This window comes from Gopherus evgoodei, chromosome 7 (genome assembly GCF_007399415.2).
Source record: "Gopherus evgoodei ecotype Sinaloan lineage chromosome 7, rGopEvg1_v1.p, whole genome shotgun sequence".
In the NCBI taxonomy this organism is placed as follows: Eukaryota; Metazoa; Chordata; order Testudines; family Testudinidae; genus Gopherus; species Gopherus evgoodei.
The window spans coordinates 30,699,533-30,712,004 of record NC_044328.1 but is presented as its reverse complement, the minus strand read 5'-3'; the positions used below and the strand labels follow the sequence as shown (position 1 = coordinate 30,712,004).

The 12,472-nt window shown below is 42.1% G+C and overlaps 1 long non-coding RNA gene and 1 pseudogene across 1 annotated transcript; one reads left to right on the top strand and one right to left on the bottom strand.

Moving 5' to 3' along the window:
* The first annotated feature begins 2,719 nt into the window (after positions 1-2,719).
* On the top strand, positions 2,720-5,987 carry LOC115654525 (annotated as a pseudogene).
* A 3,134-nt stretch (positions 5,988-9,121) lies between these two features.
* Positions 9,122-12,248, bottom strand: LOC115655403. Its single transcript, XR_004001382.1, has 3 exons — positions 12,085-12,248; positions 10,359-10,576; positions 9,122-9,209 (listed from the first exon to the last, which is right to left on the bottom strand). It is a non-coding gene; the product is annotated as an uncharacterized LOC115655403 (long non-coding RNA).
* Positions 12,249-12,472: the final 224 nt, after the last annotated feature.

Sequence of the window (12,472 nt, the reverse complement as noted above, 5' to 3'; positions counted from 1 at the left end):
TGAAATCATAGAATTTGCAATTCTAAGGAAAGGTAGAAGGGAGCACAGCAGAATAGAGACAATGGATTTCAGGAAGGCGGATGGATTTTGGTAAGCTCAGAGAGCTGATAGGCAAGGTCCCATGGGAATTAAGACTGAGGGGAAAAACAACTGAGGAAAGTTGGCAGTTTTTCAAAGGGACGCTATTAAGGGCCCAAAAGCAAGTTATTCCGATGGTTAGGAAAGATAGAAAATGTGGCAAAAGACCACCTTGGCTTACCCTTGAGATCTTGCGTGACCTACAAAATAAAAAGGCGTCATATAAAAAATGGAAACTAGGTCAGATCACGAAGGATGAATATAGGCAAATAACACAGGAATGCAGAGGCAAGATTAGAAAAGCAAAGGCACAAAATGAACTCAAACTAGCTATGGGAATAAAGGGAAACAAGAAGACTTTTTATCAATACATTAGAAGCAAGAGGAAGACTAAGGACAGGGTAGGCCCACTGCTCAATGAGGAGGGGGTAACAGTAACGGGAGACTTGGAAATGGCAGAGATGCTTAATGACTTCTTTGTTTCAGTCTTCACTGAGAAGTCTGAAGGAATGTCTAGTATAGTGAATGCTTACGGGAAGAGGGTAGGTTTAGAAGAGAAAATAAGGAAAGAGCAAGTAAAAAATCACTTAGAAAAGTTAGATGCCTGCAAGTCACCAGGGCCTGATGGAATGCATCCTAGAATACTCAAGGAGTTAATGGAAGAGGTATCTGAGCCTCTAGCTATTATCTTTGGGAAATCATGGGAGATGGGGGAGATTCCAGAAGACTGGAAGGGGGCAAATATAGTGCCCATCTATAAAAAGGGAAATAAAAACAACCCGGGAAACTACAGACCAGTTAGTTTAACTTCTGTGCCAGGGAAGATAATGGAGCAGGTAATCAAAGAAATCATCTGCAAACACTTGGAAGGTGGTAAGGTGATAGGGAATAGCCAGCATGGATTTGTAAAGAACAAATCATGTCAAACTAATCTGATAGCGTTCTTTGATAGGATAACGAGCCTTGTGGATAAGGGAGAAGCGGTGGATGTGATATACCTAGACTTTAGTAAGGCATTTGATACAGTTTCGCATGACATTCTTATAGATAAGCTAGGAAAGTACAATTTAGATGGGGCTACTATAAGGTGGGTGCATAACTGGCTGGATAACCGTACTCAGAGAGTAGTTGTTAATGGCTCCCAATCCTGCTGGAAAGGTATAACAAGTGGGGTTCCGCAGGGGTCTGTTTTGGGACCGGTTCTGTTCAATATCTTCATCAACGATTTAGATGTTGGCATAGAAAGTACGCTTATTAAGTTTGCGGACGATACCAAACTGGGAGGGATTGCAACTGCTTTGGAGGACAGGGTCAAAATTCAAACTGATCTGGACAAATTGGAGAAATGTCTGAGGTAAACAGGATGAAGTTCAATAAAGATAAATGCAAAGTGCTCCACTTAGGAAGGAACAATCAGTTTCACACATACAGAATGGGAAGAGACTGTCTAGGAAGGAGTATGGCAGAAAGAGATCTAGGGGTCATAGTGGACCACAAGCTTAATATGAGTGAACAGTGTGATACTGTTGCAGAAAAAGCAAACATGATTCTGGGATGCATTAACAGGTGTGTTATAAACAAGACACGAGAAGTCATTCTTCCGCTTTACTCTGCACTGGTTAGGCCTCAACTGGAGTATTGTGTCCAGTTCTGGGCACCGCATTTCAAGAAAGATGTGGAGAAATTGGAGAGGGTCCAGAGAAGAGCAACAAGAATGATTAAAGGTCTTGAGAACATGACCTATGAAGGAAGGCTGAAGGAATTGGGTTTGTTTAGTTTGGAAAAGAGAAGACTGAGAGGGGACATGATAGCAGTTTTCAGGTATCTAAAAGGGTGTCATCAGGAGGAGGGAGAAAACTTGTTCACCTTAGCCTCCAATGATAGAACAAGAAGCAATGGGCTTAAACTGCAGCAAGGGAGATTTAGGCTGGACACTAGGAAAAAGTTCCTAACTGTCAGGGTAGTCAAACACTGGAATAGATTGCCTAGGGAAGTTGTGGAATCTCCATCGCTGGAGATATTTAAGAGTAGGTTAGATAAATGTCTATCGGGGATGGTCTAGACAGTATTTGGTCCTGCCATGAGGGCAGGGGACTGGACTCGATGACCTCTCGAGGTCCCTTCCAGTCCTAGAGTCTATGAGTCTATGAGAACCAGAACCCCAGCGCTTCCCATCATGCCAGAAATCCACAGTTGGGACCATGTATGTCCTGCATACAAAGAGACAGATGATATTGCTGAATATCTGACTACCCTTGAAAGGCTGCATGCAGGGCATGAGAACGCTGATGCCAAGAGGGTTCCTGATTTCATAATTAACTGGTAAAGCTCTAAGTGTATTCTATGACATGCCCATTGAGGATGCTTTAGACTACTGCAAATTCAAAAGCACTGTTTTACAAAGGTTTCTGATTACTCTTGAAACACAGAGAGTTAAATTTAGGAATCGTAAGAAAGATATTGGTATGAGTTAACGGGGAATATGTGAACTGAAAGATCTGATGGGAAAGTGGGTGAGGGGCAAAGGTGTTACAAGCTTTGAGGGGAATGTTTGGTCTTGTGGCTCAAGCATTTCCTAGGCATATGTAAGGCTGATGTAAAGCAGAGTCTATGGGACAAAGATGTAAAGTCTGTGGATGAGATGGCGTCTCTTGCTGAACAGACCCAGGCATCTACTGAACAGACCCAGGCATCTACTGAAAATAAACCACCAAAAGAGGTGTTTAAAGCTGGTGGGAAGGGAGGGGATCCCATTTTATCCCTAGCAAGAGGGTGGGAGGCTGGGCACTCACCTCCCCAAAACCGTTCCTCTAACCCTCATCCCAAATCTCCTCTATAAGCCGAAGAGCCCAAAGCATGCTATCAGTGTAATTCCACTGATTGCCTGAATAATAAATGCCCTGTGCTAGGAGGAAGCAGGCATCCAATAGCTCATGTTAGTCACTGACTGAATTAAACAATGTGAGGCAAATACTAAGCTCGCTGCCAGCTGATACCTTCCACTCTTAGGTGGTGCATTGAGGGCAGGAGGGTGAAGGAGTATTAGGCATATTAGGAAAACCATATCAATATATGATCATAGAATCATAGAATATCAGGGTTGGAAGAGACCTCAGGAGATCAGCTAGTCCAACCCCCTGCTGAAAGCAGGACCAACTCCAACTTGATTGTTGTCAATCAAGCTCTGAAATACACATAAGGTGAATCAATCTGTTCTCTACAGATGGAGGGTTTCAAAAGCACCTCCATGACTGAAAATCCCACCCTCTGCTTCCAGGGCATGAAGCATGCCAGAAAAGGATTAGAGGTAAAGTTCTGAAAAGCCATCTTAAGGCTAAATTCACAAGGGGACTTGAGTCTCTTTCTGGACAGTGGAAGTCACAGCCCCAAAATGGATGCTCAGTCAGCAAGTGAAGTAGGGTGCTGCCTAAGCTAGCCTGTAGGCAATGCAAAAGAATGACAGGTGCTTAGGGTCCAGCACCTAAGGGTGCTTAACTCCCATTGGATACCTAGCTGACACATGGGAGGAAGGCACTTATCGCCTATACTGATTCACAACTATGAACCCTGAGTTCGGTGCCTAAGCCCGAGCAACCCTTTCTCACCACAATAATAATAATAATAATAATAATAATAATAATAAAAATAATGAGAATTAGCATTTATTATCCAGTGGTTAGGAGGGCACTCATCTGGGATGCAGTGCAAATCATCACATTGACTGAGAGGAGTAGAGACTTGAACCCAAGTCTTCAAGCAGCTTCGCTGTGAGTAGCTAAGCAGTTTCAAGACTTAGGTGGCTTTTGTGCATATGTAGTGGCAGAAACTTAGGCAGCAGCTGAGTGGTGGTTTTATGACTGTCAGTGGCACTTGGACTTAGTCATGTAAGTGTAGGGCCTGCATCCACTGACACAGGGCTCGGGCTGTAAAACTGCAAGAAGGTTCCACAGCCTGAGCTCCAGCCCAAGCCCAAACCTAGATGCTGCAATTAAATAGCCCAAACTAGCTGATACAGGCCAGCCTCAAGTGTTTAATCACAGTGTAGACATATCCTAAGGGCCTTTGTGGAGCTACCTGTAGATACCTATGTTTCTGCCAGGAGGACTCCCATCTGATGAGCAGTTCAGAGTCCTAGCCCTGGTGGAGGTCCCAAACTGCCCTAATGGCAGGGCTATAGCATCACACGTTGTTTCTCTCTAGCCTAATAACTATTGCCCACCCCAAATAGCCTGGTGGTTAGGGCACTCGTGGGCTGTGGGAGACCTGGATTGACGTCTCTGTTCCAAATGAGCGGGAACTGAAAACAGGGCTTTTCCATCAGAGCTGAGTGCTCTAACCAAAAGGGCTATTAGAGTGCGTCTAATGAGAAAGGTCTGTTGGCTTTGGTGCCTAACTCCACAAGATGGTTCATGGCTGAGCATCCCAAACAGAAGGATGCAGCACCCATAAATCTGGGGGGGGGGGCCTAAGACCCAGATCAATGGGAGTTAGGCATCTAACTCAGAGCTCATCAATTGGATTGGGCCCTACAGGTGAGCTAGGCAGGGCAAACTCCTAGTTTGTGAACTCTGACAGGCAGGGCTGTCCTTACCCATATGCAAAGTACACAGCTGTGTAGGGCACCAGGAAATCTGGGAAGGAATTTAGGCAGCTCAGTGGGGGGTTTTGAGGATCTAAATTTTTTATTTAGGTGCCTAACATGGCAGTTAGGTGCATAACTCCCTTTGTGGAACTAGCTCTCTGTATCCGTACTTTTCTGAGAGGCTCTGTCTGTGACCCCCACTTAGCCCAATTAACAGCTATAGCAATCAGGCTCTGTGGAGGAATTAATGAGGCATTGCATGTCAATCAGGTACAGAAGAGCCTGAAAGGAGTTTCTGCCTGTGTAGCTCTATTCTGGAGGTCACACTGAGGAAAGGGGGGAATGCCATGTGACCAGAAGTTCAGTCCCTCACTACACATAAAACCAATAACTGGAGGAAGCCTCCTGAGGCCGCTCCCATAATGATGGGTGGGCTCCAGTTTGCTGGAAAGGTGACTACCCTGCCCATTACACGGTGAAAGGACTGCAGGTAGTCATTAAAAAAAATCCCAGTCTATACAGCAGGACCACAGCCATCCATCCTATTCTGTAAAGCAACACAGCAGGCAGAGCTCATTGGTGTGGGCTGTCCTCTCACAGGCAACTCTGCAACTGCCATCTACAGAGGTGAGCCTTTTTGTTGTTGTTGCAGGGTTCATTGAGTTGGCCAATCTTCCCCCCTCCCATCATATGATGCTGGATGAGGCAGTTAGTTTTTATTTTATTCTCTGCTAGGACATTTTCCTTCCATTGAAGTAATTATTACACACAAGAAGGATTTAATCTGTGATTCCCCTTGGGCTGCGAGTGTTGTGGGACTGATGTTTTGGTGAACTGTAACTGCTTTACACCCAACTAATTCATTGCAACAGGCTCTTAACTCGAGATACTTCCTCCCCTCCATCAATGGCCTATATAACAATTACCTACCTTTTCTCATAGGGACAGGAGTCTAACTGGCTACGAGCAGCTGATGCAGCTGTACAGTGCTTGCCAGCGCAGGCGTCTGAACTGCGGCCTGCATCGTAAGCAGCATTCCCTCCTGAAGCGCCTTCGCAAGGCCAAGAAGGAGGCCCCTCCCATGGAGAAGCCAGAGGTGGTCAAAACTCACCTGCGCGACATGATCATCCTCCCTGAGATGGCGGGCAGCATGATCGGCATATACAACGGCAAAACCTTCAACCAGGTGGAAATCAAGCCCAAGATGATTGGCCACTGCCTGGGCGAGTTTTCCATCACCTACAAGCCAGTGAAACACGGCAGACCTGGTATCGGTGCCACCCACTCATCTCGGTTTATTCCTCTGAAGTAAATCATGCTTTGGGAAAATGTTTTCTATATGTAAATAAAGAAAATGCTCCTGCCTGGGGGGAAAAAAATCCAAGCTTAAGTCACTTAGGACTAGATTCACAAAGGCACTAAGACATTGCAGTGCCTCGCTCCTCGGCACCCTGCTGTCCTGCGTTAAGTGCCCAGGCTCCCCCTGCATTATAGGGGGAGAGTTATGTAGCTAACACCTGTAAACCTTTCCTACTGACTAGTTTAGGTGGCTGTCTGCTCAGCCTGCTAGTATTTGGGAATCCCATTCTTAGGTGCCTAACTCTCCCTGGCCATTGCATAGGGAGCCTGGGCATCTAACTCAGGCTTCTGGATTCCACTAGGCAGTAGGGCACCTGAAGTCAGGCTCAGAATTGCACTGCCTAAGTCCCCTTTGAAGAGCTAGCCCAGAGTGTCTAATCAGCTTTCTGCAACTTCTAGTTTCAATGGGCCAGCAACTGCAGAGGCACATCTTACCTTGATAAGGCCCTTAGTGCATTAGTCTTTTTTTAAACAAATAAGAACTGGGTATTGTCTGGGTCCCACATGTTCTAGTTTTTATGAACCCCTCTCTTGATTACCTGTATATTATGATCATAGAGAGCAGGAATGCATTACCCAGGTTTAACACTAAAGCCCAAGGTGTTTATTTTACATAAGCCCATCTTCACTATCACTCACAAGCCGTCTTTGATTTCCTTCTCTTTTTGTAGATTCTCCTCTGTGTTTTTAAATTTTGAATGAGTCCTGATTTTACTAATTCATGGAGTAAATAGTTTTGACCTTAAATTGCACCTCCCTGGACTGAGAGAAGTAAAAACAGAATCATTTCCCTTTTCTGTGGCTTTCACAACTGAACAGTTTTATCGCTATGTTCCATTAGTGTCTCAGGAGACCAGACATGCAAACCTGAAAACAATTAAAACAAAACCAAAATACCCTTCCCTAACAGTCATATCAAACAAAGTGATTGGGTTGCTATTTTTTAAAAAGTAGAAAAACCAATTAATCTTCAACTGAATATATATATAATTTAGCAAAATTACATAGAGACAGAACTTCAGCTGCTGAAATTGGCATAGTTTCCATTTCCAGCCATAACATCCATCTTCAGTGGATGTTCCCCCAAATATTTATTATAGCTCTGGCAGAGATTTTATGGAATGTTGAGAATGAAGAGCTACATTACAATCACTGATACATCAGTGTGTGCAAAAAATGTTCTTTCAGTCTTTGGTGGTTGATAAGCCAGCTAGAATGACTGTACTTGCTAAAATACAAATACAGTATCTCTTAATGTATGAATTAAACATATGGTAGTAATGTTAATAATAATATGTAAACCATTTCTCTCTCAATTTAATTTATCAGTAGAACTACCATTCAGTACGTTAATCAATGACAAGCAATAAACTGTGTTTTCTAACTTCATATATAAATAAATATATTTACTGCTAGGAGTGGGGGAAAAGTTTCCTTTATTTGCATCCCTGGCCTCATTCTGTCAACATATCACACAGATTGCTGGATACACACAGAGATGCACTCTGGCAATGCTAAGGAGGGACCTCCTTTTGCTGCTGTCTGTTTCAACTTATTAATAATAGGATGATGCTTCTGGCACATGTAAAATAAATTAATATTGGATTAATTCAATTCAAACAAGATTTCAGGAAAACACATTGCAGATTCATTCATCACAGACTTGAGATCAATCCATTTAAAAAAGAGTAAGAATGTCATTATGTTTACATATATAATTGCCTAAAGCTGATCTAAATGATGGAATAAACTCTAACACTCTCCAGCATGCCTTCAAAGATGATAAGCCACCAGTTTATAAAATAGAAATATAGTATTTGCAACACTAGCAGTTACACTGAGGAATTCTTTTAAATAGCTATTTAGTTTTACTTTAGATAACATGTTATCTGAGCTATCAAAGTAACTTATTGTAGCTGTTGTTTCAAAATTATGCTCTGTGGCAATTACTTTGTTGCTTAATAGTGATAATTTACTTTTAATATAAAGCTCATAGGACTGAAAATCTAGTATCATTTTTGCAAATGCTACTACAATGAACTCAGCAACAGAGTGTCTGCCAAAGTTAACACAATTCATTTTAAGTGTAGTGTTCTTTACTTCCTTTATTTGCTCATTTGTAGAACTTTATGGATGAAAAGAATATATTCAAATAATCTGTGTGTATTAAATTCTATCCCATGCTTTTCATGTTAAAAATACAGAATGCCTGAATAAATATTGTCGCCTTTACAGTATGAATCCTGTTGATGGGTAGATCAAAATAGACAGTATGAACTAAATGACAGATTCTGGAGCCCATCAAACTCCTACTGAATGTAATGGGTGTTCTGCCTGAGCTTATCTACATGCTGCATAAGTGCGCACCAATGGGGGTGTAAATTCTAGTTTGTCCCAGTGTGTCATGCACCAACTGTTTTTGAAACAGGACTGAGTCAGTGCACACTAGAGAACTTTTAGTGAGCACCAGCAGGGTTCACACAATCAGTGTGCAATGCACAAGTGCACACTTCAATCAGAGCATATCTAGAAACAGTTTAAACAATTACAGTGCAGGGGTTCTCACATTTCTGAATGCTGGTGTATAGACCTCTTAGAAATACCAAATGTATGATTGTTCTCAGCTCTGGAAGGAAGGCATTCTCACAGACTTAGAGCTCCACAGGCAAAAGTACAACCTATGCTTAGTCCATCACTAAAAGCCCTCAGGTCAAAAAGCTGGCTCTCTCTCCAACTTTTGAGGCCGGGATGGAATACAGGACATCAGAAGTTCAGAAAGACGCTTGGGATAGAATCCATTTGGAGCTTTAAATATTAAAATTAAAAACTTTAACCTTGATACTTGGGCTAACAGGCAGCTGAGCTAGATAGCAAGACAGTGAGCAGTCAGACTGACCTCTGTTAATCGTCCCCTGCGACAATCAGACGCTGTATTCTGAACCAGCTGCAGGCAGCAGATCTCTTACTAAGGTTGCCCAGAATATAGCACATTACAGCAGTACTACCATCAAATCACAAAGATATGGATCATGGTTACCACCAGGGAATACCACAGTCTGGGGGGCATTCTTAACATCATAAAGTAACAGCCCTTACCATAGTTGACTCCAGATGTCCTCAATTCAGCCTTAGGTCAATGATCACACTATGCTGGTCCGGAGAAGCAGCTCCTCATTACAATTCAGAAGGCCTAGGGAAATGACACTTTCTTCACATTTCCTGCCTGAACCAATCTGCATAATCTCATTTATGCAGCGGTTCAATTTTAGCCAATCTCTGGTCAGTAAATTAAATTATTCAGACACTGCATATCCCCTTACAACAAAAGCTCACAGCCGTTTATCTCCTGTACATGGGAGTCCAGGCCATCCTTCTGAAAAGCTTCTTGAAAAGACAGACTACAGCTACATGTATTCGTGCTCAAACCGATCTGGGGAGACACACCATACATAAGCCTAGAATTCTCCTGTCGTTGGCTGGGATGCCTGAAACCACTGCTGTACCAGTGAGACCACACCAAATCTGCCTCTATTGCCCCCAGCACAGCATTTGCATTCAGTTATACCAAAAATGAAAATATTGCTGTAGATTTAGATTGTCTTGCCCCAAATGCATGGGCCTACACCAGCACTGTTTACATTGTGTAGAACAAAATCAAACTAGGGCACAAATGGAGTTAACACAGTAGCTAGCACATTATTATAAATGTCCACTGTTCTTTTAGCATATTTGTGATGGAAAGGTAGAGATTACTTTCCCTTAGTATCTTCCTAGAATGTCTTGCATCCAGTAAATTCTTTGGCTGAAAATATGTAACTTTGTCATAGAAGGATGAAATGCCCAGTGCTGAAATACAGAGCATAAAAAAAAACTCTAGTGTCAATACACAAGCCTGATTCATGTCTAATTCCCAACAGTTTACTGTGGGCCAAAGTCTAAGGTCCTAATACAGACAAAAATTGCCCTCACCCCCATGAGAAAAAAATGGGAAGAGACCGGGGAGTGTAGTGGGGAGGAGAGAGGGGTTTCTGAGGCTCGATACAGATGTTTCCTCCTGGATTATGAAGCTGGGAAAGGACAGGACAGGAATGTCTCTTCTCACTGCAGAATGAGAAAAGGTTCAATGATACATAGTATTGAATATGGCAGAGGCACAGAACCATCTGTGCAGAGACCTTGTGCTTCTGAGCACAACTCCAAGACTCCTGCCCTTTCAGACTCTGGCAAATCTGACAGCATGACGCTTCCCCCCTCCCACATGGAGGAGAACAGAAAAATAACTGACACCCTGATACTTATCTGCAGATTTAATGCTGGTCATGGGGGAAGTATCACTGACCTTGTCACTGCTGGACTCAGCTCCTTTACCTTCTTACACAAGTGGACGGTCTTTCACTGAGTTCAGGGCACGTGGGGACATGGTTTTGTAGAGGCAACTGCTACCTTCTCTCAGTCCTTCCTCATTTTCTGCCATTCAAGTGCAGAGAAAGGACGCTCCATGTGTGGTTCCTGAGGGACTGAAACTCTTCCCCTAAACTGTAGAAGTTCCCCTAAAAACTGAATAAAGGACCTCCTCAAGATTTAGCCCATTGATCACAATTCTATTTTGCCTCCTTTCATGTTAAATACCATCTAACTCTAAATCAATGCATACACACACAAACTTTCTGCTAATGCATTCCATGCATAGAATCTATCTATCTATCTATCTGCATTCATATGAAGGTGTTTGCAGTGTTGGTGTAGCCATGTTGGTCCCAGGATATTAGGGAGACATGGTGGGTGAGGTAATATCTTTTATTGGCTCAACTTCTGTTGGAGAGAGAGACAAGCTTTTGAGCTCACACAGAGCTCTTCTACTACCCCAGACAGTAAACAAATTGTGAGTCATTCCCCAAAGAATCAAGATTGGTTTAAAAAATAATGAGATTTTAAAAAACAAAAGTATATTTGGGTCTTTTTATTTGCCTTCTGGTATTTAAACCTTTATGGCACACTCAGGTTATATTTTCACATTTTTCTCTAACAATGAGGTCTATATATTTTCCTTAAAAACAAAAAACATAAGCAGAGATTCTCATATATTTACCAATTCCAGCAACTTGGACTTTAAAAGCAATTATCTTGAGACTTGTACTTAAAACACAAGAGCTGGCAACACTGTTAGTCTTCACCACAGAGAATGTTGGGAGTATTTAATCACAAACCTACTCTTTTCAGTTCATTAGGATGAGGGACTGTCTAAGACTGAAGTATCCAGGAGGTGTTGCAACAAAACGATAAACTGAACAGCAACAAGTCACCAAATGATATTCATCCAAGTGTTCTGAAGGAATTTAAATGTGTAAAGACTGATCCAAAGCCTTCAGAAGGCAATAGGAAGGCTTCTACTGACTTCAACGGTGTTTGGATCAGATCAGAAGTGTGAAATGGTCAAAGCAAATTTTGTGTAAGGCTATTATTTGTGATGTTTGGCATAAATTATTTTGTTGATAACAGATAGCTCCTTGGCAATTAGAAATTTTAATGGCTCTTGGAGATTTTGCTCTTCATTCACAAGGAAACATTTCCACATAATTATGTACAAAGGTGTGGTTATGACATACATAAATAGCTTGCAATGTTGCACCAATTTGGCATTAAGCACCAAATTATTAATCTCTTGGAAGCCTTATTCTAAATTTAGTACATGGGCACTTTCTTGAACACTCTCAATCATTAGTCTCAAAAGTTAGCTTCTTTTTAATAGGTTTATTATCAATGGAAATGATGTCAAGTTTGCTTTCATTAAAGAAATTTCACTAATCAATGCAAACTCAATTCACATAGAGGAACTGTTTGTTTTTTTTTAAAAAAGGTCCTGAGAGGCAAGAATTTGTGGATGCTTGTGTACTTGCATTACTATCTTGAGCCAAACACAGGTACTGGGGCACATATTAAGCAATCCAACTTCAGAGATTTCCTCTTTTCACTGGAAAATGTAGCATATTGTTCAGTACCTCACAGCATGTTGATTTCTAATCCTTTCCCCCTCCCACGAAAGACATATTTCAGTTCATCCATACCTCATTCACTGTATCCCTGTCATTGAAGGACAACAGGATCGTCTTCCAAACCATTTTGTAGGGAAAGGAAGCAGACTCTTCCTTCAGGACTCTGGAATCTCAGACCAACTACTTAGCTAGTGACCTTCTTCGGCAGCAGTTGAATTGGACATATCTTTTTAACCTGAGAGGACCTCCCCATCACTGTAGTAGAACAACAAAAGAGTAGAAGACTGTTCAGACATTCTCTTACATGATGGTATACCTAATTTATGCTGAGCAACTTTAGTGTCAGAGAGTCCCCAGTACCACATGGATATCAATTATCTTCTGTAGTGTGCTTTCTTATAATACCAAATACCACTATGATTATAACAATAATGAACCCAGTCTTGTTTACCTTTTGGAG